Source organism: Bidens hawaiensis, unplaced genomic scaffold, assembly GCF_021521415.1.
Source record: "Bidens hawaiensis isolate Kalapana, Puna unplaced genomic scaffold, B.hawaiensis_p1.1 tig00002735_1, whole genome shotgun sequence".
NCBI classification, from domain to species: Eukaryota; Viridiplantae; Streptophyta; class Magnoliopsida; order Asterales; family Asteraceae; genus Bidens; species Bidens hawaiensis.
The window spans coordinates 1,917,681-1,925,366 of NW_027491147.1; the positions used below are offsets into that span (position 1 = coordinate 1,917,681).

The 7,686-nt window shown below is 35.8% G+C and overlaps 1 pseudogene; it reads left to right on the forward strand.

Annotated features, from left to right (window-relative positions):
- Window positions 1–13: 13 nt before the first annotated feature.
- Window positions 14–2,531, forward strand: LOC143620889 (pentatricopeptide repeat-containing protein DOT4, chloroplastic pseudogene; annotated as a pseudogene).
- The last annotated feature ends 5,155 nt before the right edge of the window (window positions 2,532–7,686 follow it).

The following is a 7,686-nucleotide window of genomic DNA, read 5'->3' on the forward strand; positions in this document are numbered from 1 at the left end:
CAATCTCCTTGCAATTACACCAAAATATAAAACTTTCACGCTCCAATACTACAAAAATTCGCCCCATTTATCACTAAATCACCAAATTACAAACCAAAATGCTGAAATTCAAAGATTCTGCAAACTGGGTCATCTTCAAAAAGCCATGGATTTGGTTTACAGCTCTCAAAGTCAAAAACCCATTATTAATATTAACACATATTGTGACATACTCCAGCTTTGCGCCGAATCAAAGAGTTTAATTCACGGCAAAAAGATTCATAATCTGATGGTTTCAAATGGAGTTGAGATTGATTCTGTTGTGGGTTCAAAGCTTGTGTTTATGTATGTAACATGTGGTGATGTGGCACAAGGGAGAATAATATTGGATAATTATGTTATTAAGAATGTGTTTGTGTGGAACTTTATGATGAATGGATATATGAAGGTTAAAGAGTATGAAGAGAGTGTGTGTTTGTTTGAATTGATGGTGGAAAATGGCGTTCAACCGGATTCGTATACGTTTTCGTGTTTGTTTAAGTGCGTGGGTGCGATCGGGGATGGGGGTTTAGGGGAAATGGTTCATGGGTTTGTTGTGAAATCAGGGTTTGGGTTGGATAATATTGTTGTGAATTCGATGATTGCGTTTTATTTTAGGATTGGACGTGTTGGTGGTGCACGCCAGGTGTTTGTTGAATTGCCTGAGAGAGATGTGATAAGTTGGAATAGTATGATAAGTGGGTTTGTGGTAAATGGTCTTGCTGAGAAAGGGTTTGAGGTGTTTGAACAGATGATTGGCTCGGATATAAGTGTTGATTTGAGTACCATGGTTATTGTTGTTGCAGCGTGTGCTAACACGGGTGAGCTTAGTTTGGGTCGAATGGTTCATGCTTACGCGATGAAATGTGGGTTCGACACGAATATTAAGTTTAACAACACGCTAATTGATATGTACTCGAAATGTGGTGATATGGATTCTGCACTAAAAGTGTTTAACAACATGAGTGAGAGAAGTGTTGTTTCTTGGACATCAATGATTGCTGGATACACACGAGACGGTAAGTTTAATGATGCGATTAGTTTATTTATTGAAATGAAAAACGAAGGTGTGAAACCGGATACGTTTACTGTCACTAGCATCTTGCACGCGTGTGCTTCAAACGGGTCATTAACGAAAGGGGAAGAAGTGCATAATTACATTAAAGAAAACAAAATCGAATCTTTACCGGTTTCTAATGCTTTAATGGACATGTATGCTAAATGTGGAAGCATGGAGGATGCATATAATGTTTTCTCAAACACACCCTTTAAAGATATTGTCTCATGGAATACAATCATCGGCGGTTACTCAAAAAACCGTCTTCCAAACGAAGCACTCGATCTATTCACAAAAATGCATCACGAAATCACACCCGATAGTGTAACCATGACGTGCATACTCCCCGCCTGTGCCAGCCTGGCAGCTTTAAACAAGGGTCGTGAGATTCACGGGCACGTTTTGAGAAAAGGGTTGACTTCAGATCAGTACTTGGTCAACGCACTTATCGACATGTATGTCAAATGTGGCCAGTTGTTTCTAGCAAAATCACTATTTGATCAAATGGTTGATAAGAATCTAGTCACGTGGACGGTCATGATCGCTGGATACTGCATGCACGGATTCAGTCATGAAGCTTTATCCACTTTTAAAAAGATGGATCAAAAACGTATCAAACTTAATCAGGCTTCGTTTAGTTCTATATTACACGCGTGTAGTCACGCGGGTTTGGTTCAAGAAGGTTGGACATTTTACAACATTATGGTTAGCGAGTACAAGATTGAACCTAAGATGGAACATTATGGTTGTATGGTGGATCTTCTTTGTGGAGGCGGAAAATTATCGGAAGCGTATAAGTTTATTAACAAAATGAGTATTAAACCGGATGTCACGATATGGGGCGCGTTACTTTGTGGTTGTAGATTTCATCATGATGTGAAGCTAGCTGAAACAGTTGCAGAAAGAATATTTGAACTAGAACCGGAAAATATGGAATATTATTTACTTTTGGCTAATATATATTCAGAAGCAGAAAAATGGGAAGAAGTAAAGACATTAAAAGATGGAATAACAAGAAATTATAAAGGGTTTAGTTGGATAGAGATTAAGGGGAAAGTTAATATGTTTGTTTCGGGAAATAAAGATTATCCGGAGGCGAAAAAGATTGAATCTTTAATTGATAATGTGAGGATGGAGATGAAGAAAGATGGGGTTTTGGGTAGGTTAAGGTTAGGATTAGTTGGTAAAGATGATGGTGTGGCGAAAGAGGGTGATGGTTGTGGGCATAGTGAGATGTTAGCTATAGGTTTCGGGTTACTGAAGTTGCCGGCTGGCAGGGTTATACGGGTGAGTAAGAATGTTAAAATGTGCGGTGAGTGTCATGAGATGGCGAAATTTGTTTCCAAGAATGTTGGGAGGGAGATTGTGTTGAGAGATTGTAATAGGTTTCATCATTTTTAGGATGGGTTTTGTTCTTGCAGACGTTACTAGTATGTTATGTGGTAAAAAGGTTTTGTTTTTTACTTCTTTTTTTTTAATGAATGATTGATTTATTGATTTATTGTGTGCACTTTTGGTATAACTTAATCAGGTGGTTTTAATCTTCAACCCCTTTCACTTTACCATATAATAAAGATATGGTTATGCTTGTGACAGAACTTAATTTTCAGTGAATTATGTTTCTCTGTCACTGTAGTGAAGCCAAGTCTATGAACTTGTTGCCATTTGCCCACAAAGAATACACTGCACGGTGATCATGGCACTTGACGTAAGCGGCGCGTTGCTAATACACTGCACGGTGATCATGGCTATATTGATTCGGGTTTACCAGTTGCTAATATGTTATGTTGTTGGTCAAGTAGATACAAACTGTTTTCCTAAGCACACTATAAAGATTGTAGTTTTAAACCCTTTGTGTGGATGGTGATTGGATTACGCGTTTATCAGTGTGCGGGATACTAGGTTAGCGTTGATATTATTTTTTATGTAAATAAATATATGGGGCGCATTCGGTACGTTGAACAACACAACCCGCCAACCCAACACTATTAATACCCTACTTTTCACTATAAATCTCTTGCAATTTAAAGTGATATGCCATTATTTCACTCTAGCGAATGGCTAATTTTTTTTCCTTGAGAGGAATATATTTGTGAGGTTTAGCTACCTTTTACAACCTTGAATACTTGTAATTTGGTAACCTCAAAAAAGTGTCATGATCTCCATATCGAACATGATTTGATTCTTGTGCTGGATATCCTGATACTCACCGCAGCATATGCTGCAAGTAGTTGTTACCATGTTCTATTTTTATTTTTTATTTTTACCAGGAAAGCACCACATGGAACTTGTATGGCCATATGTTGAAGGTTTACCAAATCTTCTTACACGTTTTCTTTTCTTTACAAAATGGATGGTGCTTGGAATATCCAATATAGCATAAGCAAGTGTTATCTATAAATAGTTTCGAGTGAAAAATAACCATCAAGTAGGTTCGAGATGTATTGGTGCATTACTGGGTAAGTTCTCGTTTGGCAGCTAAGTACGTAATCACTTTAGGTTCAGGCGCACCATAAAGTGATGTTAAGAGTGAAAGTTGCCAAAGGAGATTTGCCCAGCAATTCATCGTACGATATACAGAGATGCCTCCACAAGTGATCAGTCGTGTTTTTCCAACTTGTATTTTCTTGTCCTCAGTAACTACACTCTTTTGGTAAACATATTAAGTCATTTCCTATGTACACAAGCAAATCAACATGTTCCGAGTGTAAAGCAGCATAAGGGTTTAAAGAAATGACGATCCGTCCTTTACATAGATATCACTTATCTTCTAAAAGACATTCGTTGTTTAGTTGCCTATGCGAGACACGTCCAGAGCACCTTTTTATGCGCCAATTATATGACGCAACATCATTGTGTTTTTTTCTCAATGACGTTTTCACATGTTTCATATAAGAGTCGCTTGATGACACTCGAATAAAAAAACCCGAATGGCCGAATCTTTGTTAAAAACAAAACTTATGTAACATATTAGGTACAGGTGATGAATTGGCACTAGTTTTAGAACATTGGTAATGCTGGTTTGCTATAAAGTAATTTCTTTGTGATCATCTTTAACAAGTAATATTATATTTGTTTAATTTTTAGAAACTTGAATATTATAAACATTGAATCCGTGTATATTAGTTTAATAGTATGTTCTTATTTGTGATAATCAAATTGGGTTTCGCAGTGAATAGTACTCTTAATGCTAAAAAGAAAATACTTGTTATGGTGGAGAAACAAAGTTACATAAATATATTTATTCAAAAGAAATTTAATTACGACGAAGATAACGTCATCATAAAATGAATCAAGAAAGTTGAAACTTAAAACTTGTTTACACATATATTTTTGTCGCACTTAATGGTTTGACTAAGCCATAAGCACCCTTAATGGGGTTGTTACGGATGGTCAAATATGCCATTGAAAAGGGCCTTATGTTTTTCTCTTTTTTTTTTCTTAATTTTTCTTTTGGGGATTCGCCCGTGAGATCTAGAGGGGTTCCAAGAGGGATCGTCTTGACGGGGTTCAAGAGGTAGAACCCCTAAAGAGTTTTGCGGTGGCATATTAGTATATTACCATGGCTTCTGGTTGTGCTTATACTTCATAACATATTTTCGTTTTATCTTATGCTTTTAATGAAGTTCTTGTCAGTATGCTAATGTACTATTTTGTGAATGTGAGTTCTTCAAATGTGAAACAAATATTCCTTAAAAGTGAAACAAAAACCCAGCATATGTGAAGTAATTACTCAAGACCCTGTCTAACTTTCATCAGACAAGTTAGTTTTTTCAATAATGTGTGGCTCCGTAATTCATAGAATAGTCTAACTATGGCGTTTAGTTTTTCCAATATTGTAACTACTTTAGCATATTAATAAAAACATCACCAGTACAACACACTCGTCCTTGTTTTAAACCATCAACTCAGCATGTCATATCATATTTTGATCCAACCTACTAAAACCTTCATTTCTTATCCCGTGGTTATTACCTGTCTTTGTTTTAAACCGTCATCTCATCCTCAGCTTTTCTCTTTATTTAATTGATATTGATTTAAATGTGTGTGTTGTGGAATAAACACACAAATGTGAGTTGGAATTTAGATGGGCCCACTCTCAATGGTTCTTCCAAGTTTTTGCCCACACGTTATTATTGTCAAACATTACCACTCTAATGGGGGCCAAGAGGTTGTTGCTTTTGTTTTTAATTTTAAACCGTGCCAATAAGGAACCATTAGAGATGCTCTAAGGGTGCGCAAAATGGAAATATTTCAAGTAAATGAATACGAATTTAATGGCATTTATCTGGCTGAGTTTTAACCAAAAACATGATCGTTAGTAAAAGGGTTAAAGTGTTGAACCAAGGTTTTGACTCCACTTTTTTAAGGGCAGCGAATTGGAATGATTTAGTCAGCTGGCATGTTTGTTTACATTATAATCTTTGCAGGGTTATCTATATGATATTTGAATGCTAACCAGTTAAGGCTTCAAGATTTCTTGTGTTTATAACTTGTATAATACGATGTGTGAGAATATTAGGAATACCTTGCCTTGCAATATCCCTTCGGGGTGTATGTATGCCGTGATGATGAAGGTCACTAATGCCTTTGTGGCATTAATGATTGAAGATGATGATCATTTGTATGGAGGGGTGATATAAACCTCGTAGATGGGCAAATCTAAGCAACTAATCTCTTTTGATTTATGACGCAAGGTATGGTATAATGAGAATGTTTTGTGCTCAATATTGCATGTATTTGCTATTAAATTTATTCAATGACTGGTATGAGTGTATGAATGTTTTAATGTTAGAACTCACTCAAGCGTGACTGATTTTTAGTATACACATCAGGTTAGCATGTGTTTGAGTTTTGAGGATGGTTGGCATTGAGGCAGGGCTACCTGGCTAAAAACTGGCATCCTAAGAAAGTTTTTGATTATGTTATGTTCAGACAAATTACTTGATTTGGTACCTTTGGTAAGTTATTTATGACAATGCAAAGTTTCTTTCTGATATTATAGGTGGGTTTTCACCAAGCTGCACTTAGTAAGGGAGGCGGAAAGGTGCAGCACCTGCAGACGACAGGTGACAACATGAGAGAGGATGTGAGAAATGAACCGAAGCCCTAGCGTTAGGCTATCTCAGCCTACAGACTGAGTTCATGCCTCATCTAGAGAAAGCTCAACAATACAACTCCAACATAAATGACGATAACAATCTGAATTACCAATCGATATCGTTTTTAGCGACACCATTTTAAGATGAACTTTTTGTTATTTTTGCACATTTTATTTCAATCATTTAATTGTAACTTTTATGCAATTTGGCATTGAATTGTTTTGAGCTTCAAGAAGACTTGTAACTTTAGGTATGGTATTTGATATAAGGTTAAACTTTGATTTGTAAGCATTTGTTTTCAATTTCGGAATCAAAACAATTTATTATATTTTCTTAATTGAATAATGTTGTAAGAATTTCTTTTTTATTTTGAGACAGGCTTATTTTTACCATTTGAAATAAATTGTATTTTATTCTTTCTATGTTTTTCATGTCTAACATACAAGATATATGAATTTAGTAACAGTAAAATGTCATTTTTGTTCTTGTGGTTTGGCTGATAATATGAATTTAGTTCAAAAAGTTTATATTCTTTTGCATATGGACCCTCCACATTTCTCAGTTCTTGTCAATTACATCCAAATCACTAACCCGTTAAATTAATTGTTAAGTCATTGGTAGATATGTCTTTTCACTATTTCTTTATTATAACTATTTCAGTGAACTACGGTTTTCGTCCTTGTCCAAATCTGCGGTTTTAGTCTAATAGTTTCAAGTTTGCAATTCTCATCATTGTAGTTTCATTTCACTTGCAATTAAACCCGAATTTATTAACCTCTTTAAATATGGTGGTTAACCCATTTGTGTGCCTCTCACGCGACGACCAGCTTTGTTGTTTTTCTCCCCAAATAAACCCCAGTTCTAATTCGCAAGCCCCCTCACGTGAGGAGGTGGGGTGTAGGGGAAAAAGGAAAAAAGAAGAAACAAAAACTGCCCCTCACGTGAAGCGTACACTGATGGGTTTAAAGACCAGACTTAACGAGATTAGGAAATTCAGGTTTAATTGCAAGTAAAATGAAACCATATAGAAGAAAATTGCAAATTTGAAACTACTGGACTAAAAATGCAGATTTGGACAAACTAAAGGGACGAAAACCGCAGTTCACTGAGATAAGTATTATAATAAATAAAGTGAAAAGACATGTCTACCCCTGATTTAACGATTAAATTTAACGTGGTTAGTGATTTGAATGTAATTGGCAAGAACCGGGAAATGTGGAGGGTCCATATGCAAAAATAAAATTTTTGAACTAATTTCGAATTATTTGTCAAACCACAAGGACGAAAATGACTTATTCACTCATTTAGTAATAATTCATTTTGCTCTCTCGTAGACCATTCCATTTCCTCGTCCTACTTATTCCCTCGGTTATTCCATCATCTCATATATAACATATCCATACTTATTTGTTGAGTAGATTAGATGATTGGAGGTTCCATAACGTCCCAAAAAAATTGTTACTTAGTTTATTTAGGGATTGTCGTTTCAGTGATGCATGGTTATCTGAG